This window comes from Arachis hypogaea, chromosome 13 (assembly GCF_003086295.3).
Source record: "Arachis hypogaea cultivar Tifrunner chromosome 13, arahy.Tifrunner.gnm2.J5K5, whole genome shotgun sequence".
NCBI lineage: Eukaryota > Viridiplantae > Streptophyta > Magnoliopsida > Fabales > Fabaceae > Arachis > Arachis hypogaea.
In genome coordinates, this window is record NC_092048.1 from 106,802,036 (window position 1) to 106,829,849 (window position 27,814).

At 39.8% G+C, this 27,814-nt stretch overlaps 3 non-coding genes across 3 annotated transcripts; 1 reads left to right on the forward strand and 2 right to left on the reverse strand.

Moving 5' to 3' along the window:
• The first annotated feature begins 13,154 nt into the window (after positions 1 to 13,154).
• Positions 13,155 to 13,262, forward strand: LOC112739231 (small nucleolar RNA R71). Its single transcript, XR_003170168.1, has one exon. It is a non-coding gene; the product is annotated as a small nucleolar RNA R71 (small nucleolar RNA).
• A 5,858-nt stretch (positions 13,263 to 19,120) lies between these two features.
• Positions 19,121 to 19,228, reverse strand: LOC112738987 (small nucleolar RNA R71). Its single transcript, XR_003169931.1, has one exon. It is a non-coding gene; the product is annotated as a small nucleolar RNA R71 (small nucleolar RNA).
• Positions 19,229 to 24,085: 4,857 nt separating this feature from the next.
• Positions 24,086 to 24,193, reverse strand: LOC112738935 (small nucleolar RNA R71). Its single transcript, XR_003169882.1, has one exon. It is a non-coding gene; the product is annotated as a small nucleolar RNA R71 (small nucleolar RNA).
• Between the last annotated feature and the right edge of the window lie 3,621 nt (positions 24,194 to 27,814).

The following is a 27,814-nucleotide window of genomic DNA, read 5'->3' on the forward strand; positions in this document are numbered from 1 at the left end:
AAATGCATATTTCAAGGAGGGGAGTAATGGCTTAAGCACAATGAAGTCAATGCTCAGACATCCCTCAGGAATGTCTAGGTGTTGCATACCCTTCACAACATTCAGTACGAACTTCTCCTCATTGACTCTTAGGGTTACTTTCCCTTTTTCAACATCAATGAGGGTTCGTCCAGTGACTAGGAAAGGTCTTCCTAGGATGAGAGATGCACTCTTGTGCCCCTCTATGTCCAATACCACAAAGACAGTGGGAAAGGCAAAAGGTCCAATCTTGATAATCATGTCCTCTATTACTCCTGATGGTATCTTAATAGACCCATTAGCAAGTTAAAGACACATGCAGGTTGGTTTGACTTCATTAGTCAAGCAGAGCTTATTTATTAGTGAAGCTGGTATTAGGTTAATGCTTGCTCCAAGGTCACATAGAGCTGTCCTTGTACAAGAATCACCTAGAGTGCATGGTATCATAAAGCTTCCAGGATTTTTAAACTTCTCTGGCAAGCTGTTCTGAATGATTGCACTGCATTCCTCAGTGAGGAGGACTGTTTGTGTCTCTCTCCAATCCTTCTTATGACTTAGAATGTCCTTAATGAACTTTGCATAAGAAGGTATCTGTTCAAGAGCTTCTGCGAAAGGGATCTTTATCTCTAATGTTCTGAGATACTCCGCAAAGCGAGCAAACTGTTCATCCCTTTCCTCTTGACAGAGTTTTTGAGGAAATGACATTTTAGCCTTGTACTTATCAACCTTGGTTGAAGGAGGCCGAATTCCATGTGAGTTGGAAGAGGGGTTACTAGCTTGCTTAGGAGGGTTGTTATCAATGAACAACTGACCTCCCAATGCCCATGCTGCTGTCCCCTTGGGTGTTTGGACGCCCATTCTCTCCCTTTTCTTGCGTTCAACGCCAGTAGGGTTATCTTCTATGGGTTTTTCATTTTTATTATACTGATGTTGGGTGTTTAAGGCTTTTCCATTCCTCAGTTGGATAGCCTGGCATTCATTTGTTATCTGCTTAGATAAATTGCTGCCTTGTTTGACTCAACTGGGCTTCTATATTCCTGTTAGAAGCCTGAGTTTCTCGCAGAGCCTCTTGCAGTTCTAGTATTTGCTGGGCAAGGGTGTGCAGTTGTTGAGTCAATGGGCCATCCTGCTCTGGAGGGTTAGGTTTAGCAGCTACTGCCTTAACCTCTCCTTTTATAGAGGTCTCAGGAGATGAGTACAGATGCTGATTAGTGGCAACTGTCTCAATAAGCTCTTGAGCCTCTCCTATGGTCTTTCTCATGTGTATGGAACCACCAGCAGAGTGGTCCAAGGCCATTCTAGCCATGTCTGAAAGCCCATATTAGAAGATGTCTAACTATACCCATTCTGAAAACATTTTAGTGGGACATTTCTTTAGCATCCTCTTATACCTTCCTGATGAGCGGATAATGTTATACGCTTTTTGGCATTGTTTTTACATAATTTTTAGTATGTTTTAGTTACTTTTTATTATATTTTTATTAGTTTTTATGCAAAAATCACATTTCTGGACTTTACTATGAGTTTGTGTATTTTTCTATAATTTCAGGTATTTTCTGGCTGAAATTGAGGGACCTGAGCAAAAATTTGATTCAGAGGCTGAGAAAGGACTGCAGATGCTGTTGGATTCTGACCTCCCTTTACTCAAATGCGTTTTTCTGGAGCTACAGAAGTCCAATTGGCACGTTCTCAATTGGGATGGAAAGCTAACATCTTGGGCTTTCCAGCAATATATCATAGTCTATACTTTGCTCGAGATTTGATGGCCCAAATTGGCGTTCAACGCCAGCTAGAGACCCTTTTCTGGCGTAAAACGTCGAAACTGGCACTAGAACTAGAGTTAAACGCCCAAACTGGCATCCAAAGCGTTTAACTCTAGAAAAAGCCTATGCACGTGTAAAGCTCAATGCTCAGTCCAAGCACACACCAAGTGGGCCCCGGAAGTGGATTTCTGCACTATCTGCACTTAGTTACTCAATTTCTGTAATCCTTATTAACTAGTTTAGTATAAATAGCACTTTTTACTATTGTATTCAGATCATCTTATGCCATTGTTCACATTTGGGAGGCTGGCCATTCGGCCATGCCTAGACCTTTTTCTCTTATGTATTTTCCAACGGTGGAGTTTCTACACCTCATAGATTAAGGTGCGGAGCTCTGTTGTTCTTCATGAATTAATGCAAGTACTATTGTTTCTCTTTCAATTCACGCTTACTTCTTCTCTAAGATATACTCTCGTACTTAATTCAGTTAATTCAGAATGAAGGGGTGACCCGTGACAATCACCCACTATCTTCGTTACTCGCTTAGCCAAGATCTGCATGCCTACCAACTACAAGCGGTCTACATGATGTTCAACGTAGTCATTAGACGACAGCTTGAGTATAATCTCTTAGGCCTCTGGTTCGTGAGTTTGACTTGCATCTCCTGACAACAGAGCAGTCAAACTCACAGAGATCAGAACCTTCGTGGTAGAGGCTCGAACCAATTGGCAGCATTCCCGAGATCCGAAAAGTGTAAACCTTATCTATGGTATTCCGAGTAGGATCTGGGGCGGGATGACTATGACGAGTTTCAAACTCACGAATGTTGGGTGCAGTGACAGTGTACAAAAGGATAGAGAGATTGATGGGAAGCAGAAGCTGGTGAATTAAAAATTTATTAAAATGGTTACGTTGCGAGTATAGTTCTTAACTCACCGAAATCTGCCTATCAATTTAGAAATATGTCACAGAGAATTTAAATTAAAATTACTGGGAGTTTTAAGTCCCAGGTCGTCTCCCAACGAGTTGCAGAAAAGTGTGCTGTTTTATTAATCAGATGTTCCAAGAAGTTGAGCTAAGTAAATTGGAATTTAAATTGAGGAATTTTAAATAATATAAATAAAAGCCTTGACTGGGAATTGATTAGTTAGAATCTCTATCATTGATGGAGTGATTTTTAAGATTGATTTATAATTAACGGTTACTCTGTTTGGTTATCCTTTACTAGGTAAGGGAAAGTCAAACAAGTTGGACTGCCAGATCTATTCACGAGTTACAACCCACTTAGTTCAAAGGGATTGACGTTGGTGACAGGATAGTAATCCAACATTTAACCCAACTATAAATTTCTCCTTCAATCCTTCCAACTCAAGAATTCCTTTTAATCAATTCCCTATCAAGTAATGAAACTACTCATGCATTGTAAATAAAGAATCCATGGCACATAAAAGGGAATTAAAAGAAGACATGATTATTGGAATTGAAATTAAATTAAAGAGAAATAATCCTTGCATTAATTAATCATAAAAGTATCTGAATGACAAAATTGAACATAACAAAGGACATGGAAGAATAAAACCAAGTTAAGAGAACAAACTAGAGTGATGAAGTCTTGATGAGGAAATAACTCTTCTCAATGTTCCAATGCTAAGATCAATTGAAAATTAAAATCCTAAAAACTAGAGAGAAAAACCTAAGAGAGTGAAAAACTAGATCTCAAACTTCTGAATGAATGTGTGTGTTGTTTCTGCATATTCTCTGACTCTAGTCTGCTGTTCTGGGCCGAAAACTGGGCCAAAATAAGGTCCAAAATTGCCCCATCGAATTCTACAGATTATGCAGATCGCACATGTCACGCGATCGCGTCGTCCATGCGATCGCGTCGCTTGTGCTTTTTTCTTTTCCACGCGTTCGTGTCGTCCACGCTACCGCGTCGTTTGCGCTTTCCAATCTGTGCGGCCGTGCAAGCCATGCGACCGCATCGCTGCGATTTGTGCTCCTTCGCGCGGTCGCGTGAGCCATGCTACCGCGTCACTTCTCGCTGGTTATCTCCTCAAATTCTTGTGTTCCTTCCATTTTTGCTAGCTTCCTCTCCAATCTCCATCTCATTCATGCCCTATAAGGGCTGAAACACTTGACACACAGATCACGACATCGAATGGAATAAAGGAGAATTAAAAGTAAATAATTAAAGTCTCTAGGAAGCAATTTTCAAACATGTACTGAATTTAGGAAGAAAATCTAAATGCATGCTAAATTGATGAATAAGTGGGCAAGGATCATGACAAAACCACACAATTAAACACAATATAAACCATAAAATAGTGGTTTATCAACCTCCCCACACTTAAACATTAGCATGTCCTCATGCTAAATTAAAGGAGACAAGGAAATTAGTATGAACATGCAGAAACTCATGAAATGTAATACAATCCTACGTATATAAATAAATGCAACTATATGATTATTGTCCACTTGATCAAAAGTAAATAAGCCTTTCAAAACAGTTACAAATCAAATTCCACTAATTCTATCATTATACAATAAAACTGATAAAAGTGCAAGAAGATAGCTTATTAAGGCAGGAAACATGAAAATTCAAGCATTGAACCCTCATTGATAATGTATGTACGCTCTAATCTCTAGTGTATAGGGTAATCACTCAATTCTTTTCTAGTCAAGTTTTCTAACTTTTGTTTTTCTCTTAACCAATCAACAACAGTTAATATACCAATGCAAACATCATGAGGTCTTTTCAGGGTTGTAATGGGGCCAAGGTGCAGGTAAGGATATACATATGGCTAAGTGAGCTTTATAAATTGAATCTTTAATTAACCTAAGCTCTCACCTAATATACATATATTCTATATACTTTTAAATTCATGCTTAGCTACCCATAATTCCCTTTTTCAACCCATACTCATGTTTCAACTTTGTATTTTAATTCTATCATATGTGCATTGATCTTTAAATTCTGAATTTAACATTGGGGTAATTTTGTCCCCTTATTTATTGATTTTTTTTAATTTTTTTATTTTTTTTTATATAAATAAAGCTTATCAATGCACATAGATTTTTCATTCTTATATTTTCACATGAGTAGGTATCCAAATTCCCTTTAAATTTTCATGACATATCCCTCAACAACTTTTGTTCCTGTAATTTCCCATACTTAACTAGCACACACAATTCTATCTTAAGCTAACCAAAGATTCAATTTGGGATATATAATTGTTTTTCAGCTTAAGGTTAGTAATGTGGTGAAATATAGAACAAATGGGGTTTCAAAGGCTCAAAGTGGTTAACAAAGGTAATTGAAAAGGGTAGGCTTGATTTGGATAAGTGAGTTTAAACAAATAATGGCCTCAATCATGTGCAAGCATGTAAATATAATAAATACTGGACATATAAGATAAAACAAAATATAGATTACAATCATAGAGAAGTAAACACACAAGAATAAAATGATTATGGTTAAATAATGTAACCATACATAAAGGCTCAAATCTTTCACAGATTGTGTGTTCTTTAGCTCAAACATCATGTTCCAAATACAACTCAAGAAGATTTATCATAAAAATTTTGAAAAATTAGTGAAATTTTGTTCCAAAGATAGATTTTTAAAAGAAACTTATTGTCTTTTCAATCAAGTAGAGCATGCATGCAACTATTCTAACCTATGCAGTTTATTCTATTCTATAAAAGAAAGAAAATCTAACTAAAATATCCTAATTATTGGTGCCAGAGAAGAGAATTTACCTCCGGAAGTCAGGTACTGACCGACCTCCCCACACTTAAGGCTTTGCACCGTCCTCGGTGCCATCTGTCAGGAACAGGGGTGGGCTGGTGGCAGTATCTCCACAGTCGGGATCATCATGGCTCCCGGTGCTGGTAAAAGAAGTGGAGTCCGGGGTGTCTGAGTATCTGAAGCGTCCCTTGAGTAGCTCCTTGAGGTGTTTGAATCGGCGCTCGTTACGGTGCTCTCTCATCTTAGCTTTCAGTTCATGCCGATCCAATTTTTCAAGTATCTGCTGGAGCAATTTCTCGGTTGTAGATGCTTGTGGTGTTGAAGAAGGAATAGCTTCAACTGGCTCAGTAGGTTGGCTTGTAGTGGCTGCTGAAAGTCTGAGGTATTTCCCGTGAGGGATATATTGATCATCCCGTGGAAGCATGGCTTTGGTGTCCCCAGCTCAGTAGGAGACTCTGGCTGCTGAGACAAGATCTGAGACCAAGGCGGGAAAAGGTAGGTTGCCCGCGATTTGTACATGCTCCATAGCATTCCGGATGTGTCTTGAAAGATTCAGAGGTTGGTCTGTAAGGATGCACCATAGTAGAACAGCCATGTCTGCAGTGAAGGAGGACTCATGAGTGCTTGGAAAGACATAATGGGACATGATCTGTGCCCATACACGAGCCTCCAAGGTAAGTGTGGAAGCCAAGATTCCCTTAGGGCGGGAACGGTGGTATCCGTAGATCCAACGGCTGCCAGGTAAAGCGATGACTCCGAGAACGGAGTTCCAGTCAAATTGGTATCTCTGGCGCTGAAGGGTGGCTTCTTGAAAAGCGTCCATTCCTGCAGGAATAGGGGGAAGACTCAGAACTTGCTGAATGGCTTCTTCTGTGATGGGGACTTGCTTTTGCCGGACATAAACAGACTGCAGGGTCGGCATGTAGAAGTTGGAGTAGAACTCAACTACCCAAGAAAGATTGACCTGCCTTGGCTGTTTCCGTAGGAAACCCCATTGTCTTCGCTCAATTTGTGGCTCAACAAAGGTGGCAATATTGGACAGGAGGATAAGAAGGTATTCATTGTTATAGTTCCTTTCTGCCAGGATGGGGAACATCTGCTCACAGTAGCGATTGGAAAACCGCGCAACGTCCTTTGCTGGAAAGGCTTTCTCCTTTTCGTCAACCTTTATTATCCTCTTGACTCGTTTTGTTGAGGGCTTGACTGCGGTTGAAGAAGGCTCTGCCACTAATGCTCTTTTAGTTCCCCTTCTTGCTGGTGGTCTGGAAGTTGCTTTCTCCTTTCTTTTCTTGGTGGCCATCTTGAAAGAAGGGAAGAGAAAGAAAATTAAATGCAAAGAGAGATACAGCAAGGAAGGAAACGGAAAAGAGGGTGAATGATACACAGTAAAATGTAGATGACATTAACACATGCTCTCGAGTACATATGAAAAGCCATCAATGGGAAATAGCTAGTGCATAAAAAGACAAGTGAATGCAAGGTATTTATTGGCATGCTGGCAAAGGGCATGAGTAGCATAGGCCGAGCATTACTTTGTAACAAACCATCACGTTTGTATTGACAATTGAATTCAATTAATAAAATAATAGGGGAAAGTTGTGAAAAGCAAGCATTGAATAGTATAGGAACATAGAGAAGTGCATAATGCCACATGGGCTTTTTCACAAACACATAGCATGCATGTTAAACAAGATGTAAAAAGTATGAAATTGAACATGCAAGCAATCCCCAAAAAAATAATAATAATAATTGTCAAATAAATTGTAACAAGTCACAAGCATATGGTGAGGGATAATGACTCAAAAAATTTCTAACACCATGTAAAAAGGGAAAAGAAGAATAAAGAAAATAAGAGTTTGAAAAGAAAAAGAAAAGAAAAAGAAAATAATAATATATACATAATATAATAAGAATGATAGAAAAGAGAAGAAGGAAGAAGAAGGTGAAACCTTGTTAATGGAGGAGAGAGAGAGAGACTGAGATAGAAAGGAGAAGGGGGAAAGAAGAAAGAAGGAGGGAAAAGAAAAATTAGGATTTGGAGGAAAGAAAGATAAGATAATTTGGCAATTGGGGTTTAGCTGTGCGGCGCATTCGACGCGGCCGCCTGGGGCATGCGTTCGCATGGGGGCACGTCAGGGAAGGGGACGTGATCGCGTCGGTCCCGCGGTCGCGTGGCCTATGTTGCGCTGCTGGCGCGAGTGTAGTCTCGCTCCAGCACAACTCTCTGTTCGATTCATTTCAATTGCCAAAATTGGGTGACGCGATCGCGTGGGTCATGCGATCGCGTGACTATGCGTCAGAAAGTAATTGACGCGGCCGCGTCGGCGACGCGGTCGCGTGATAAGGATTGTGCTTTCAGCACCAATCCAGCACCACTCTCGCACAATATAGCATTGTGCACCCTTTTACGTCGAAAATGCAGGGCACGCGGCCGCGTGAGGCAGGCGGTCGCGTGGGAGGCCATGATTTCCATGCAACGCGGTCGCGTCAGCGGCGCGATCGCGTGGAGTAATTTGTGCCATTGGCACGACTCCAGCGCTCCTCCTGCGTAACTTTCTGTTTATTTTTATTTTTCTTTACTCCTCCTGCCACACGGACGCGTCGCTGGTGCAATCGCGTCGCGCGGCGAAATTTTTTTTTTTAATGAGAAATATAAAGACATGTAATTGAAAGAGCACGGAAGCACTAATAAAGAGAAGAGTTATTAAAGAAGAAAAACTTAAAGTGAAGAAAGGAACGATCATACCGCGGTGGGTTGTCTCCCACCAAGCACTTTGCTTTTACGTCCGTAAGTTGGACGCTCCACTAGCTCAATCTGCTGCTATGTGGGGATCTTCCAAGTGGAAGATCTCAAGCTCCTTATTTTTCTGCACCTTCTCACCATGGTACAGCTTTAGGCGGTGTCCATTAACCTTAATAAGTTCAGAACTTGAAGGATGGCTTAGGTGATAAGCTCCGTACGGTTCAGCCTTCTCTATTCTGTATGGACCTTTCTATTTTGATCTCAACTTACCGGGCATGAGCCTCAGTCGAGATTTGTAAAGGAGAACAAAATCTCCAGGTTGGAACTCTCTCTTCTTGATGTTTTGATCATGCACAGCTTTCATCTTTTTCTTGTATATTCTGGAGTTCTCATAAGCTTCTAGGCGAAGGTTCTCCAGTTCCTGTAGTTGCAACTTTCTTTCAGTTCCGGCTTTCTCAATTTCCATGTTGCACTCCTTAACTGCCCAGAAGGCTCTGTGTTCGATTTCAACTGGAAGATGGCAAGCTTTTCCATAAACTAAGCGAAAGGGACTCATCCCAATGGGTGTCTTGTATGCTGTTCTGTATTCCAACAGCGCATCTTGTAGTCTGGTGCTCCAGTCTTTTCTATGAGGCTTCACTATCTTCTGCAAGATACGCTTAATTTCTCTGTTTGACACCTCGGCTTGCCCATTAGTTTGGGGATGGTAAGCTGTTGCAACTTTATGGATTATCCCATGCTTCTTCATCAATCCTGTTAGTCTTTTGTTACAAAAATGGGTGCCTTGATCGCTCACGATCGCTCGTGGTGATCCAAAGCGGCATATAATATGGTTTCTCACAAAGGAAACAACAGTGTTAGCATCATCAGTGCGGGTAGGAATTGCTTCCACCCATTTGGAAACATAATCCACAGCTAACAATAGATAAAAATATCCACTAGAATTTGGAAATGGACCCATGAAGTCAATGCCCCAGACATCAAAAATTTCACAGAAGAGCATATAGTGTTGAGGCATCTCATCCCTCTTGGATATGTTACCAAATTTCTGGCATGGGTGACAAGATTTACAAAACTCAGCAGCATCTCTAAAAAGAGTAGGCCACCAGAATCCACAGTCCAAGATCTTTCTAGCTGTTCTTTGAGGGCCAAAGTGTCCTCCACTCTCAGATGAGTGACAGGTCTCTAAAATGGACTGGAATTCTGATTGAGGTACACATCGTCTATTATCTGGTCAGCGCCACATCTCCATAAATATGGGTCATCCCATATATAATATTTAGACTCGCTTTTCAGCTTGTCTCTTTGATGTTTAGAGAAATGTGGAGGAAAAGTGCGGCTAACTAAATAATTAGCAACAGGTGCGTACCAAGGGGTTACCTCAGATACTGCTTGCAGGTTGTCAAAAGGAAAATTATCATCTATAGGAGTAGAATCATCCTTAATATGTTCAAGGCGACTCAAGTGGTCCGCTACTAAATTTTGATTACCACTCCTATCCTTTATTTCTAAATCAAATTCTTGTAACAGCAGTATCCAATGTATAAGTCTTGGTTTGGATTCCTTTTTAGCTAATAAATACTTTAGAGCTGCATGGTCCGAATACACTACTACTCTAGTACCAAGTAAATAAGCTCGGAATTTATCCAGAGCGAAAACAATAGCAAGTAGCTCTTTCTCAGTAGTAGTATAATTGGACTGGGCAGTGTTTAAAGTCTTAGACGCATAGGCAATAACAAAAGGATTCTTACCTTCACGCTGAGCCAGCGCTGCTCCTACTGCATGGTTGGAAGCATCGCACATGATTTCAAACGGTTGGCTCCAGTCGGGTCCTCTCACAATTGGGGCTTGAGTTAGAGCAGTCTTCAGCTTATCAAATGCTTGTTCGCAATCTTCACTGAACTCGAACTCAATGTCCTTCTGCAGTAATCTGGATAAGGGAAGTGCCACCTTACTAAAGTCTTTAATAAATCTCCTGTAGAAACCTGCATGGCCAAGGAACGAACGGACTTCCCTCACAGAAGAGGGGTAAGGTAAACTAGAAATAACATTCACCTTTGCTGGGTCTACAGAAATGCCATTATTAGATACCACATATCCCAATACAATCCCTTGCTTTACCATAAAGTGGCATTTTTCAATTTGTATTAATACATCTATCTAATACTCTAGATAATCCATCTAAGCAAAGGTTAAAAGAATCACCATAAACGCTAAAATTGTCCATAAAAACTTCCATACAGTCCTCAATAATATCAGAGAAAAGACTCATCATGCACCTTTGGAAAGTAGCTGGTGCATTGCACAAGCCAAAGGGCATTCTCTTATAAGCGTAAGTCCCAAAAGGACATGTAAAAGTAGTCTTTTCCTGATCCTCAGGAGCTATATGAATTTGGAAATAACCTGTGTAACCATCTAGAAAGCAATAATGTGATTTACCTGACAGGCAATTCAGCATTTGATCAATGAATGGAAGTGGGTAGTGATCCTTACGGGTAGCTTGGTTGAGACGCCTGTAATCAATGCAGACTCTCCAAGCATTCTGAACTCTAGTTGCTATGAGCTCTCCATGCTCATTCTTCACGGTAGTGACTCTGGACTTCTTGGGCACAACTTGTACTGGGCTTACCCATTTACTGTCTGAAATGGGATATATGATACCTGCTTCCAATAGTCTGGTCACTTCCTTTTTGACAACTTCCAAGATGGTGGGATTCAATCTTCTTTGTGGTTGACGGACAGGTCTTGCTCCATCTTCCAAAAATATTCTGTGCTCGCATACTTGAGGGTTGATTCCCACTATGTCTGCCAAACTCCACCCAATTGCTTTCTTATGCTTCCTCAGTACATCAAGTAACTGCTCTTCTTGCTGAGAAGTCAGTTCCTTTGCAATAATAACCGGAAGCTTCTGCTCATCCTCAAGGTAAGCATATTTGAGATGTGGAGGGAGAGGTTTCAATTCTAACTTTTGATCATGGGCAGGCTCTGGATTATCTGGGGCTTGCGAAAATGGCGAAGTGTCCTCATTGTTAGTCAAGAGGGTCCCCACACTTGGACCTTGTCCAGTGTGCCTCTCTTCGAACTCTTCTTTTTGAACTTCAGCCACACTCTCGTCTATGACATCACACTGGAAGATAGAACGATCTTCTGGGGGGTTGTCAATGACTCCATTCAGATTGAAGATCACTATGCGGCCATCTATTTCAAAGGAGTATGTTCCTGAAAAAGCATCCAATTTGAATTTTGATGTCTTCAAGAATGGTCTTCCAAGTAAGATTGATGATGGCTTATCTGAATCATTATGGGGCATCTCCAAGATATAAAAATCAGTGGGAAATGTGAGCCCTTTAATGTTCACCAAAACATCTTCAACAACTCCAGCCACTATAATAATGCTTTTATCTGCTAACACAAAACGAGCTGCCGACCTTTTTAAGGGAGGGAGCCTTAAAACATCATATATAGACAAAGGCATTATACTGACACATGCTCCTAAATCACACATGCAATCATAAATTACTACACCACCAATAGTACAACTAACTATGCAAGGACCTGGATCACTACATTTTTCAGGTAATCCTCCCATTAAAGCAGATATAGAACTACCTAAAGGAATAGTTTCTAATTCATTAATTTTGTCTTATACATAAGTCTTTTAGAAACTTTGCATATTTAGGTACCTGCTGAATAACATCAAAAAGGGGAACAGTTACCTCAACCTTTTTGAATATTTCTACCATTTTAGGATTAGGTTCCAGCTGCTTCCTGGGCTTCCTTGCAAGTTGTGGAAATGGAATGGGAGTAGTATTTTCTGTGGTGCCTGCGCCTTTTGGTGCCTCTTCCTGTGGTTGAGCTATCTCTTCTTCAGCTATGTCCTGTATATCCTCTTCCTCTTCAACATCTTCGATTTCTACCACCTCTTCAGCTGAGGCGTATTCTGGTGAGCTTGGTTCCTCCTGATTCCTCTCCTGCAGTGTGGTTCCAGACCTCAGGGTGATGGCATTAATGCCTCCCTTCGGATTGGGTAATGGTTGAGAGGGGATTCCAGTGGTGCTTGAAGGTTGGCTACTGGAATTTTGTGCTGAACCAAGTTGTGTCAATAAAGCTTGTAGAGTAGAGGTGAAACCATTCAGACTGGCGTTAATATTGTTCACGATGGTATTTTCCATGGCCAGTTGTCTTTTCTCAAAAGCTTGTAATAAATCTTCATTAGAAGATACAGAAGAATGAGTAAATTGAGAGGTTTGCTGCTGATTGTTCGGTGGTCCTTGGTTTTGCCTCAGGTGAGGTGCTCGGTAAGGTTAATTTTGCTGCCTGTTGTTGTTATTATTCCACCTCTGATTTCCCTGATTATCTCTGCCCCCCTATTATTGTTGTCCCTCCAATTCTGGTTTGAATTGTCCTGCCATCCATGGTTATTATTTCCACTTTGATTGTACCCTTGGTTGGGGCGGTCATAGAAGTTGTGAGTGGATGCCACCATGTTGTCTTCTTGTTGGAGCTGCGGGCATTCATCAGTGTAATGGCTGTAATCAGCACAAATTCTGCAAATTCTTTGTGGAACTAGTTGTTGGTTTTGCTGCGGTTGAGTTTGCTGAGCTTGTTGGCTCAACTGCATTTGCTTCAGCAGGTTGGTCATCTCACAAATGCTTCAATTTAGAGCAGCAGTCTCTATGCCAGAAGATACTTCTGCAACGGCTTTTGAACGACCTTGCTTCTGTCTGTGGTTCCGAGTAGATTCAGCTAAATCACTGATCAATTGCCAAGCTTCATCAGTGGTCTTGTACTTCTTCATAGACCCATTGCTGGCACTTTCTAATGTGGTCTTATATTGGGGCCTCATACCTTGTGTGATATAGCTGAGTAGCACGATCTTGTCAATCATGTGGTGGGGGCATGCTTCCAGAAGATTATTGAAGCGCTCCCAGTATTCAAAGAGAGTCTCATTGTCATCCTGAACAATTGTAGAGATATCCTTCCTCAGTTTATCAGTAACTTCAGATAGAAAGAATTTCTCCAGAAACTCCTTTCTGAGTGTATCCCAGTTGGATACATTTGCTAGAGGTTGAGTGTAGTACCACTCTCTTGCTTTTCCCTCAAAAGAGAACGGAAAAGCTTTCAGCAGAATTGAAGTTTCATCAGTGCCATCACGCCTGACAGTAGAACAGGCTGCCTGGAAATCTCTCAAGTGCTTGATAGGCTCTTGAGCAGGTAGGCCATGAAACTTGGGCATCAAATTTAGCAGTGCAGTCTTTATTTCAAAATCGGTAGCTACCGCTGGATGATGCGCTTGAAACGGTTGCATTGTAAAATCAGGAGCTCCTTCCTCCTGAATGGTAACTCTTCTAGCTACCATGTTTTCTGCGCGTAAAACAACCGAATCAGTAGAACGGGGGCTGGTTTCTTCCTCAAATTCACTTTCAGATCCGCCTTCAGAGTGGGCTAACCTACGCTGTTCTCGCCTTATTCGTGAAATTGTTCTTTCAATTTCAGGATCGAATATTAGCAAGCGCGGATCAGGAAGTGAACGCGTCATTTGATGGAAGAAACATGCAGCTCATAATAGAAAAATTAAATAAAATACAAATAAATAAATTCTAATTAATAAAATTAGCACTCTATTGCAAATCCCCGGCAACGGCGCCAAAAATTGATGGGAAGCAGAAGCTGGTGAATTAAAAATTTATTAAAATGGTTACGTTGCGAGTATAGTTCTTAACTCACCGAAAATCTTACTATCAATTTAGAAATATGTCACAGAGTATTTAAATTAAAATTACTGGGAGTTTTAAGTCCCAGGTCGTCTCCCAACGAGTTGCAGAAAAGTGTGCTATTTTATTAATCAGATGTTCCAAGAAGTTGAGCTAAGTAAATTGGAATTTAAATTGAGGAATTTTAAATAATATAAATAAAAGCCTTGACTGGGAATTGATTAGTTAGAATCTCTATCATTGATGGAGTGATTTTTAAGATTGATTTATAATTAACGGTTACTCTGTTTGGTTATCCTTTACTAGGTAAGGGAAAGTCAAACAAGTTGGACTGCCAGATCGATTCACGAGTTACAGCCCACTTAGTTCAAAGGGATTGGCGTTGGTGATAGGATAGCAATGCAGCATTTAACCCAACTATAAATTTCTCCTTCAATCCTTCCAAATCAAGAATTCCTTTTAATCAATTCCCTATCAAGTAATGAAACTACTCACGCATTGTAAATAAAGAATCCATGGCACATAAAAGGGAATTAAAAGAAGACATGATTATTGGAATTGAAATTAAATTAAAGAGAAATAATCCTTGCATTAATTAATCATAAAAGTATCTGAATGACAAAATTGAACATAACAAAGAACATGGAAGAATAAAACCAAGTTAAGAGAACAAACTAGAGTGATGAAGTCTTGATGAGGAAATAACTCTTCTCAATGTTCCAATGCTTAGATCAATTGAAAATTAAAATCCTAAAAACTAGAGAGAAAAACCTAAGAGAGTGAAAAACTAGATCTCAAACTACTGAATGAATGTGTGTGTTGTTTCTGCATATTCTCTGACTCTAGTCTGCTGTTCTGGGCCGAAAACTGGGCCGAAATAAGGTCCAAAATTGCCCCCATCGACTTCTGCAGATTATGGAGATCGCACATGTCACGCGATCGCGTCGTCCATGCGATCGCGTCGCTTGCGCTTTTTTTCTTTCCATGCGTTCGCGTCGTCCACGCTACCGCGTCGTTTGCGCTTTCCAATCCGTGCGGCCGCGCAAGCTATGCGACCGCGTCGCTGCGATTTGTGCTCCTTCGCGTGGTCGCGTGAGCCATGCGACCGCGTCACTTCTCGCTGGTTATCTCCTCAAATTCTTGTGTTCCTTCCATTTTTGCTAGCTTCCTCTCCAATCTCCATCTCATTCATGCCCTATAAGGCCTGAAACACTTGACACACAGATCACGGCATCAAATGGAATAAAGGAGAATTAAAAGTAAATAATTAAAGTCTCTAGGAAGCAATTTTTAAACATGTACTGAATTTAGGAAGGAAATCTAAATGCATGCTAAATTGATGAATAAGTGGGCAAGGATCATGACAAAACCACACAATTAAACACAATATAAACCATAAAATAGTGGTTTATTAGAGATCCTATTCCGACACAAGTGAGAACCGACAGATGATTAGCCGTGCAGTAGCTGTGCCTAGTATTTTTCATTTGAGACGAGAGATCTGACAGTTGATTAGCCGTACAGAAACCGTACCTAGACCATTTTCACTAAGAGGACGGATGGTAGCCATTGACAACGGTGATCCACCAACATACAACATGCCATGGAAGGGAGTACGCATGATTGGATGAAGACAGTAGGAAAGCAGAGGTTCAGAAGCAACAAAGCATCTCCAAACGCTTATCTGAAATTCCCACCAATGAATTACATAAGTATCTTTATTTTAATTTACATTTTATTTATCTTTCAATTATCAAAACTCATAACCAATTGAATCCACATGACTAAGATTTACAGGATGACCATAGCTTGCTTCAAGCCGGCAATCTCCGTGGGATCGACCCTTAATCGTGTAAGGTTTTATTACTTGGACGACCCAGTGCACTTGCTGGTTTGTTGTACCGGAGTTGTGAAAAATGTGATCACAATTCCGTGCACCATGTTTTTGGCGCCGTTGCCGGGGATTGTTCGAGTTTGGACAACTGACGGTTCATCTTGTTGCTTAGCTTAGGTAATCTTCTTCTTGTTTCAACCTTTATTTTATTTTCAAAAAAAAAAAATTTTGTTTTCGAAAAATTCATAAAAATTTTTAAGAATGAACTCCATCTTAGAGCTTCATGATGATATGTTGAAGCCTGGTTGGCTATTAAGCCATGTCTAATCTTTTGGACTGAGGTTTTCACTTATCATTGCAGGAGCCTTTGGATTCTTATTTATTGGATTGTTGTATGTAATGCTATGCTAAAGCTTGGCTGGCCATTTGGCCATGTCTAATCTTTTGGACCGAAGCTTTAGAATAACATTACAGGAACCTTGGAATTCTTATTAAAAATTTTTTGAATTTCTTAATTTTCTTTTTCCAAAATAATTTTGAAAAAAAATTATTAAAATCATAAAAACCAAAAAAATTTTGTGTTTCCTTTTTAAGTCATGTGTCAAATTTTAAGTTTGGTGTCAACTGCATTTTTTTAATTTAATTTTTTTTAAATTTTCAAAAATTCATGCATTATGTTCTTCATGATCTTCAAGTTGTTCTTGATGATTTTCCTTGTTTGATCTTTAATTTTTCTTGTTTTGTGTTTTTTCTTGTTTTTCTTGTGCATTTTCAAATTGTTAGTGTCCCTAGTACAAAAGTTCTTAAGTTTGGTGTCTTGCATGTCTTTCTTTTCTTAAAAATTTTCAAAAATATGTTCTTCATGTTCATTGTAAGGCCCACATCGGTTGGAGAGGGGAACGAAGCATGCCTTATAAGGGTGTGGATACCTCTCCCTAACATGACGCGTTTTGACGAGTGAGTGTGGGGGGCTTAGGCTATCATCCCTATCGTCAAAGGCAAAACCGTGAGGCCTTGTGTGCCAAAGCGGACAATATCGTGCTAGCGGGTGGTCTGGGCTGTTACAGATGGTATCAGAGCCAGAACCTGGATCGATGTGCCAGCGAGGGCGCTGGACTCCCTTAGGGGGGTGGATTGTAAGGCCCACATCGGTTGGAGAGGGGAACGAAGCATGCCTTATAAGGGTGTGGATACCTCTCCCTAACATGACGCGTTTTGACGAGTGAGTGTGGGGGGCTTAGGCTATCATCCCTATCGTCAAAGGCAAAACCGTGAGGCCTTGTGTGCCAAAGCGGACAATATCGTGCTAGCGGGTGGTCTGGGCTGTTACAGATGGTATCAGAGCCAGAACCCGGATCGATGTGCCAGCGAGGGCGCTGGACTCCCTTAGGGGGGTGGATTGTAAGGCCCACATCGGTTGGAGAGGGGAACAAAGCATGCCTTATAAGGGTGTGGATACCTCTCCCTAACATGACGCGTTTTGACGAGTGAGTGTGGGGGGCTTAGGCTATCATCCCTATCGTCAAAGGCAAAACCGTGAGGCCTTGTGTGCCAAAGCGGACAATATCGTGCTAGCGGGTGGTCTGGGCTGTTACATTCATCATGATCTTCAAAGTGTTCTTGGTGTTCATCTTGACATTCAAAGTGTTCTTGCATGCATTATTTATTTTGATCTTACATTTTTATATTTTGTTTCATTTTATTATTTTTCTCTCTCCTCATTAAAAATTCAAAAGTAAAAAAAATATATTTTCCTTACTCTTCTCATAATTTTCGAAATTTTGAGTTGACTTGGTAAAAAAATTTTAAAATTTAGTTGTTTCTTGTTAATCAAGTCAAAATTTTAATTTAAAAACTTTATCTTTTCAAATCTTTCTCAAAATCAATTCTTTTTCTTTTTTTTTATGATTTTCAAATTTCATTCTTAAAATTTTTCAAAATCTTTTTCATTTTTCTTTTAATGTTTCTGAAAATTTTAAAACTAATTTTTCAAAATCTTTTTCTTAATTTTATTTCATATTTTCGAAAATCCTTGCTAACAATTAATGTTTTGATTTAAAAATTTCAAGTTTGTTACTTTCTTGTTAAGAAAGGTTCAATCTTTAAATTCTAGAATCATATCTTTTAGTTTCTTGTTAGTCAAGTCATCAATTTTAATTTTAAAAAATCAAATCTTTTTAATTCCTTTTTCAATTCTTTTTCAAAATAAATTTCAATCATATCTTTTTAAAATTTTAATTTTAAAATCTTTTTCTAACTTCTTATCTTTTCAAAGTTATTTTCAAATCTTTTTCAATTAACTACTTGACTTGTTTGTTTTAATTTTAAAAAGTTTACTATTTCTTATCTTTTTCAAAACCACCTAACTACTTTTCCAGTTCTAATTTTTGAAAACAACTAACTACTTTTTCAAAATTCTTTTTAATTAACTAATTGTTTTAAATTTTAATTTTATTTTATTTTTTTAATATTTTTGAACACTAACTAAATAATTAAAATAAAAATAAAAATATTTTTCTTTTATTTTACTTAAAAAAAATTCGAATACTCTCTCTGATCTCTTTCTATTTATTTTATTTAATTAATAACACTTCTCTTCTACTCATAATTCGAACCCCTCTCTCTTCTCTCTGTTCGAATTACTCATCTCCTCTCTCTTCTCATTCTTCTATTATTCTATTCTTATACTCACATAAAGGAATATCTATACTATGATATAGAGGATTCCCATTCTCTCTTTGTTCTCTTCTTTTTCATATGAGCAGGAACAAGGATAAGTACATTCTTGTTGAAGCTGATCCTGAACCTGAAAGGACTCTGAAGAGGAAGCTAAGAGAAGCTAAAGCACAACACTCCGGAGAGGACCTTACAGAAAATTTCAAAAAAGAAGCAGACATGGCAGCCGAACCCAACAACAATGCTAGAGATGCAAGGAAGATGCTTGGTGACTTTACTGCACCAACTTCCAACTTCTATGGAAGAAGCATCTCAATTCCTGCAATTGGAGCAAACAACTTTGAGCTTAAGCCTCAATTAGTTTCTCTAATGCAGCAGGATTGCAAGTTTCATGGACTTCCATTGGAAGATCCTCATCAGTTCTTAGCTGAATTCTTGCAAATCTGTGACACTGTTAAGACCAATAGGGTTGATTCCAAGGTCTACAGACTTATGCTTTTCCCCTTTGCTGTAAGAGACAGAGCTAGGATATGGTTTGACTCACAACCTAGAGAAAGCCTGAACTCTTGGAAAAAGTTGGTCAATGCTTTCTTGGCTAAATTCTTTCCACCTCAAAAGATGAGAAAGCTTAGAGTGGAAGTCCAAACCTTCAAACAGAAGGATGGTGAGTCCCTCTATGAAGCTTGGGAAAGATACAAGCAATTGATTAGAAGGTGTCCTTCTGACATGCTTTCAGAATGGAGCATCTTAGGTATATTCTATGATGGTCTGTCTGAATTGTCCAAGATGTCATTGGACCACTCTGCTGGTGGATCTCTTCATCTGAAGAAAACACCTGCAGATGCCCAGGAACTCATTGAAATGGTTGCAAATAACCAGTTCATGTATACTTCTGAAAGAAATCCTGTGAATAATGGGATGACTCAAAAGAAAGGAGTTCTTGAGATTGATACTCTGAATGCCATATTGGCTCAGAATAAAATATTGACTCAGCAAGTCAATATGATTTCTCAGAATCTGACTGGAATGCAAGCTGCATCCGACAGTACTAAAGAAGCTTCCTCTGAAGGAGAAGCTTATGACCCTGAGAATCCTGCAATGGAAGAGGTGAATTACATGGGAGAATCCTATGGAAACACTTATAATCCTTCATGGAGGAATCATCCTAATTTCTCATGGAAGGATCAGTAGAAGCCTAATCAAGGCTTCAATAATAATAATGGTGGGAGAATTTGGTTTGGCAATAGCAAACCTTTTTCATCATCGTCTCAGCAACAGACAGAGAATTCTAGGCAGAGCCTTTTTGACTTAGCAACCATAGTCTCTGATCTATCTAAGACCACTCTCAGTTTCAAGATTGAAACAAGGTCCTCCATCAGAAATTGGAGGCACAAGTGGGTCAGCTGAGTAAAAGAGTTACTGAAACTCCTCCTCGTACTCTCCCAAGCAGTACAGAAGAGAATCCCAAAAGAGAGTGCAAGGCCATAACTATATCCAAAGTGGCCAAACCTGGAGAGAGTAAAAAGGTAGTGAGATGCCAAAACTGTCTGAATTCTGAGTTCCTATGGATGCCAATCATTCTGAACTTCAAAGGATAAAGTGAGATGCCAAAATTGTTCAGAAGCAAAAAGCTACTAGTCCTGCTCATCTAATTGGAACTAAGCTTCATTGATATTTTGAAATTTATTGTATTTTCTCTTCTTTTTATCCTATTTTGTTTTTAGTTGCTTGGGGACAAGCAACAATTTAAGTTTGGTGTTGTGATGAGCGGATAATTTATACATTTTTTGGCATTGTTTTTACATGGTTTTTAGTATGTTTTAGTTACTTTTTATTATATTTTTATTAGTTTTTATGCAAAAATAACATTTTTGGACTTTACTATGAGTTTGTGTATTTTTCTATAATTTCAGGTATTTTCTGGCTGAAATTGAGAGATCTGAGCAAAGATCTTATTCAGAGGCTGAGAAAGGACTGCAGATACTGTTGGATTCTGACCTCCCTACACTCAAACGCATTTTTCTGGAGCTACAAAAGCCCAATTGGCGCGTTCTCAATTGGGCTCGAAAGCTAACATCTTGGGCTTTCCAGAAATATATCATAGTCCATACTTTGCCCGAGATTTGATGGCCCAAACTGGCGTTCAACGCCAGCCAGAGACCCTTTTCTGGCATAAAACGCCGGAACTGGCACCAGAACTGGAGTTAAACGCCCAAACTGGCATCCAAGCTGGCGTTTAACTCTAGAAAAGGCCTATGCACGTGTAAAGCTCAATTCTCATCCCAAGCACACACCAAGTGGGCCCCGGAAGTAGATTTCTGCACTATCTGCACTTAGTTACTCAATTTCTGTAATCCTTAGTAACTATGGCGTATGCTTGGATTAATATTTCGCCAGGTCACACGTACGCGTGCGCGTTGCCTAACAGCATGGCAACTATGGCAAATTATATATCATTTCCAATGCAACTGGAACCGCCTCATTTGGACCTCTGTAGCTCAAGTTATGATCGATTGAATGCAAAGAGGTCAAGGCTGACAGCTTTGCAGTTCCTTCTATTTCTTGTATTTCTTCCACTTTTGAATGCGTCCTTTCCATCCTCTAAGCCATTCCTACCCTGTAATCTCTGAAAACACTTAACACACATATCATAGCATCGAATGGTAATAAGAGAGGATTAAAATTAGCTAAATTACGACCAAAGAAACATGTTTTCAATCATAGCACAAAATCAGGAAGGAAAATGTAAAACATGCAATTTACATGAATAAGTGTGAGAATAGTGGATAAAATCCACTCAATTAAGTACAAGATGTACCACGAAATAGTGGTGCATCAAATCTCCCCACACTTAAACATTAGCATGTCCTCATGCTAAGCTCAAGAGAAATTATAAGAGTGAAGAGGAATGGTAGAAAGTATGAAATGTAACCTATTTATATGAATGCAACTACATGCAAAATGCTTTTACCTACTTGGTTAAAAGTAAACAAATTCTCCAAGACAAACATAAACTGGATTCCACTAATTCAAATTATGCAATAAAAGACATGTAAACTTGTAAGAAGGTAGCTCATGAAAGCAGGGAACATAGAATCAAGCATTGAACCCTCACAGGAAGTGTATATGCACTCTAATCTCTCAAGTGTCTAGGGTTGATCACTCTACTCTTCTCTAGTCATGCTTTCTAAACTTTGTTCTTCATCTAACCAATCAAAAAAAATTTAGTATACCAGTGCAAACATCATGAGGTCTTTCCGAGGTTGTAATGGGGCTAAGGTAAGGGTAATCGAGGATATATGTATGGCCAAGTGAGCAATAATATGAATCTTTGACTAACCTAAGCTCTTACCTAACACACACACATACACTCTATGTAACTCTAAAATCATCCCTAGCTACCCATAATTCCCACTTTGGCATCACTGATAAACCATTATTTTATGGTTTATAATATGCTTAATTGTGTGGTTTTATCATGATCTTTACTCACTTATTCATATGATTAGCATGCATTTATATTTCCTTCCTAAAATTATTACATGATTGAAAACTTGCTTCCTAAGAGACTTTTAATTATGTATTTTAATTCCCCTGTATTCCATTCGATGCCGTGATTTGTATGTTAAGTGTTTCAGGCTTTATATGGCATAAATGAATTGGAAATTGGAAAGGAAGCTTGCATAAATGGAAGAAACACAAGAAATTGAGGAGATGACCAACGAGAAGTGACGCGGCCGCATGGCTCACGCGACCGCGTGAAAGAGAGGAAATCACAGTGACGCGGCCGCATGGCTCACGCGACCGCGCGGATTGAAATAGCACAAGTGATGCGGAGGCGTGGACGACGCGCCCGCGTGGCAAAGCAAAATGCCGAATGACGCGTCCGCATGAATGACGCGATCGCGTGACATGCGCGATCTGCATAATCTGCAGAATTCGCTGGGGGCAAATTTGGGCCCTGTTTTGACCCAGTTTTCGCCCCGGAAAAGCAGACTAGAGCCAGAGGACATGCAAAAACCGAAAACAACATTCATTCTACACAATTTTAGTTTTTAGATCTAGTTTTACTCCTCCTCTAGGTTTTCTCTCTACACACATTCATAGTTCTTAGGATTTTGTTTTCTATTGCTCTTTGTATTGGGATATTGAGAAGAGTTATTACCTCATCAAGACTTCGTCATTCTAGTTCATTTTCTTTACTTGGCTTTACTCCTCCATGTCCTTTAATTTACTCAATTTTACTATTGGATTATTTTAGAATTTATTAATACAAGAGTTACTTTTATTTTTAATTGATTCCTTTGAGTTTTATTTATCATGTCTTTCTTTAATTCCCTTTCCTATGTTATGAGTTCTACATTCACAATGAGCGAGTAGTTCCCTAACTTGATGGGGAGTTGATTGAAAGGAACCCTTGAGTTAGAATGCTCGAAAGAGAAATTGTAATTGGGTTTATTGTTGGATTGCTCTCTAGTCACTAACGCCAGTCCTTCCAAGTAAGCGGATTGGGACTTGTGAATAGAAACAGCATTCCAACTTATTTGACTTTCCCTTACCTAGTAAGGGATAACTAAACAGAACAACCTTCAATTATCAATTAATCTTGAGAGTACTGCAACAAGAATAGGGCTTCCAACTAATCTACTCCCAGTCAAGACTTTTATTTAAATTACTTAATTTCTCCAATTTAATTTCCTGTTTATTCAACTCAAACTCTTTTTTGAAAACATCTGATTAATAAAATAGCACACCTTTCTGCAACTCGTTGGGAGACGACCTGGGATTCATACTCCCAGTATTTTAATTTTAATTTCTGTGACACCCTTCTAAATTGATAAGCGGAATTCTAGTTGGTTAAGAACTATACTTGCAATGCATATCTTATAACAATTCTTGACTCGCCAATTTCCGCCACGTCACTTTTTGGCGCCGTTGCCGGGGGGTTGCAATAGAGTGCTAAGGTTATCAATTGGAATTTATTTATTTGCATTTTATTTTATCCTGCTACTATGAGCTGCTTGTTTCTTTCGCTAGATGATGCGTTCACTTCCTGATCCAAGCGTGCCAGCATTCGATCCTGAGATTGAAAGAACTATTTCACGAATAAGGCAAGCTCAGCGTCGGTTAGTCCTCTCTGAGGGCAGATCTGAAATGTCATTTGAGGAAGAAACCAGCCCCCGTTCTACTGATTCGGTTGTTTTACGTGTAGGTGACATGACAGAACCTAGGAGAGTTACTATCCAGGAGGAAGGAGCCCCTGATTTTACAATGCAACCGTTTCAAGCGCATCACCCAGCGGTGGCTACAGACTTTGAAATAAAGACTACACTGCTCAATTTGATGCCCAAGTTTCATGGCTTACCTGCTCAAGAGCCTATCAAGCACCTGAGAGATTTCCAAGCAGCCTGTTCTACTATCAGGCGTGATGGTGTAGATGCAACTTCAATTCTGTTGAAAGCCTGCCCGTTTTCTCTTGAGGGAAAGGCAAGAGAGTGGTACTACACTCAACCCGCAGCAACTGTATCCAACTGGGATACACTTAGAAGAGAATTCTTGGAAAAATTATTTCCAGCTGAAGTTACTGATAAACTGAGGAAAGATATTTCCATGATTGTTCAGGACGAATCTGAGACTCTCTATGAATATTGGGAGCGCTTCAATAATCTTCTGGAAGCATGCCCCCACCATATGATTGACAAGATAGTATTGCTCGGTTACGTCACACAGGGCATGAGGCCCCAAGATAAGACCACATTGGAAAGTGCTAGCAATGGGTCTATGAAAAAGTACAAGACCACTGATGAGGCATGGCAATTGATCAGTGACTTAGCTGAATCTACTCAAAATCACAGGCAGAAATAAGGCCGTTCAAAAGCCATTGCAGAAGTATCCTCTAGCAGAGAGACTGCTGCTCTAACTCAGAGTATCTGTGAAATGACCAACTTGCTGAAACAGATGCAATTGAATCAACAACAAGTTCAGCAAGCTCAACCTTCTCTACCACAACAGAGCCAACAGTTAGTCCCATAGAGAGTTTGCGGAATCTGTGCTGATTATAGCCATTATACTGATGAATGCCCGCAGCTCCAGCAGGAAGACAACACCGTGGCAACCACTCATAACTTCTATGACCGCCCCAACCAAGGGTACAATCAAGGTGGCAATTACAACCATGGATGGCAGGACAATTCTAACCAGAATTGGAGGGACAACAACAACAGAGGAGGCAGAGATAATTAGGGAAATTAGAGGTGGAATAATAATAACAAGCAACAAAACCAGTACCAGCCTTATAGAGCACCTCACCTGAGGCAATCTCAAGGACCACAGAATACCCAACAGCAGACCTCTCAAATTACCTATCCTTCTTCATCTGCTAATGATGACTTATTACAATCTATTGATCGGAGACAACAGACCATGGAAAATAACATTATTGCCACTCTAAATGGTCTGAACGCTACTTTGCAAGCTCTTGTCTCACAGATTGGATCAATGAATAACTCCAATAACCAGCCTTTGAGCTCCAGTGGAATTCCCTCTCAACCATTACCCAATCCCAAGGGTGGCATTAATGCCATCACCCTAAGGTCCGAAACCACACTTCAGGAGAGGAACCAGGAGGAGCCAAGCCCCCCCAGAACACGCCTCAGCTGAAGAGGTAGTGGAAATAGAAGATGTTGAAGAGGAAGAAGACATACAGGACATAGCTGAAAAAGAAGAAGTTCAACCACAGGAGGAAGCACCAAAGGGCGTAGACACTGCAGAAGACACCACTCCTATTCCATTTCCACAACTTGCAAGGAAGCCCAAGAAGCAGCTGGAACCTGACCCCACAATGGTAGAGATATTCAAAAAGGTTGAGGTAACTGTTCCTCTTTTTGATGTTATTCAATAGGTACCTAAATATGTAAAGTTTCTAAAAGATTTATGTATACATAAAGACAAAATTAATGAATTAGAAATTATTCCTTTAGGTAGTTCCATATCTGCTTTAATGGGAGGTTTACCTGAAAAGTGTAGTGACCCAGGTCCATGTATGGTTAATTGTACTATTGGTGGTGTGGTATTTTCTGACTGCATGTGTGATTTAGGAGCATGTGTGAGTATAATGCCTTTGTCTATATATGATATTTTGAGGCTCCCTCCCTTAAAAAGGTTGGCAGCTCGTTTTGTGTTAGCAGATAAAAGCATTATTACAATGGCTGGAGTTGCTGAGGATGTATTAGTGGGCATTAAGGGGCTCACATTTCCCACTGATTTTTATATCTTGGAGATGCCCCAAAATGACTCAGAGAAGCCATCATCAATCCTACTCGGAAGACCATTCCTGAAGACCTCGAAGTTCAAATTAGATGCTTTTTCAGGAACATACTCTTTTGAAATAGATGGCCGAGTAGTAATCTTCAATCTGAATGGAGTTATGAAGCATCCTCTGGAGGATCATTCTATCCTCTAGTGTGACATTATAGATGAAACTGTGGCTGAAGTTCACCAGGAGGAAATTGAAGAGAAGTACATAGGACAAGGTCCAAGTGTGGGGACATTCTCAGAGGACAATGACAGTGCTTTACCATTGTTACCAGCCCCAGACAACCCAGATCCTGACCATGATCAGAAGTTAGAATTAAAACCCCTTCCTCCACACCTCACGTATGCTTACCTTGAAGACGAGCAGAAGTTCCCATTTATCATTGCAAGGGAACTCACTTCTCAACAAGAAGAGCAGTTACTTAGTGTGCTGAGGAGGCACAAGAAAGCAATTGGTTGGAGTTTGGCAGACATAGTAGGCATCAACCCTCAAGTCTGTGAGCATAGGATATTTTTAGAAGAGGGTACAAGACCTGTCCGTCAACCCCAGAGAAGACTGAACCCCACTATCTTAGAGGTTGTCAAGATGGAAGTGACCAGACTATTGGAGGCAGACATCATCTATCCCATTTCAGACAGTGAATGGGTAAGCCCAGTACAAGTGGTGCCCAAGAAGTCTGGAGTCACTACAGTGAAGAATGAGCATGGAGATCTCATAGCAACCAGAGTTCAGAATGCCTGGAGGGTCTGCATTGACTACAGACGCCTCAACCAGACCACTCATAAGGATCACTATCCTCTTCCATTCATTGATCAAATGCTGGATCACCTGTCAGGTAAATCACATTATTGTTTTTTAGATGGTTACACATGTTATATCCAGATTCATATAGCTCCTGAGGATCAGGAAAAGACTACTTTTACATGTCCTTTTGGGACTTATGCTTACAAGAGAATGCCCTTTGGCTTGTGCAATGCACCAACTACTTTCCAAAGGTGCATGATGAGTCTTTTCTCTGATCTTATTGAGGACTGTATGGAAGTTTTTATGGATGACTTTAGTGTATATGGCAATTCTTTTAGCCTTTGCTTAGATGGATTATCTAGAGTATTGGATAGATGTGTCAATACAAACCTTGTATTAAATTTTGAAAAATGTCACTTTATGGTTAAACAAGGGATTGAACTAGGACATGTTGTGTCTAATACTGGCATTTCTGTAGATCCAGCAAAGGTGGATGTTATTTCTAGTTTACCTTACCCCTCTTCTGTGAGGGAAGTCCGTTCGTTCTTTGGCCATGCAAATTTTTACAGGAGATTCATCAAGGACTTCAGTAAGGTAGCACTTTCCTTATCCAGACTATTGCAGAAAGATATTGAGTTCGAGTTCAGTGAGGATTGCAAACAAGCGTTTGATAAGCTGAAGACCGCCCTGACTCAAGCTCCAATTGTGAGAGGACGAGACTGGAGCCAGCCATTTGAAATAATGTACGACGCCTCCAATCATGCAGTAGGAGCATCACTGGCTCAGTGTGAAGGTAAGGACCCCTTTGTTATTGCTTATGCATTTAAAACTCTAGATGCCGCACAGTCCAATTACACTACTACTGAGAAAGAGCTTCTTGCTATTGTTTTTGCTCTAGATAAATTCCGAGCCTATTTACTTGGTACGAAGGTAGTAGTGTACTCGGACCACACAGCTCTAAAGTATCTATTAGCTAAAAAAGAGTCCAAACCAAGGCTTATACGTTGGATACTGCTATTACAAGAATTTGATTTAGAAATTAAGGATAGGAGTGGTAACCAGAATTTAGTGGCAGACCATTTGAGTCGCCTTGAGCACATTACAGATGACCCCACTCTTATAGCTGATAATTTCCCATTTGATAACCTGCAAGCAGTATCTGAGGTAGTCCCTTGGTATGCACCTGTAGCTAATTATCTAGTTAACCGCACCTTTCCTCCAAACTTTTCTAAGCATCAAAGAGACAAGCTGAAAAGCGA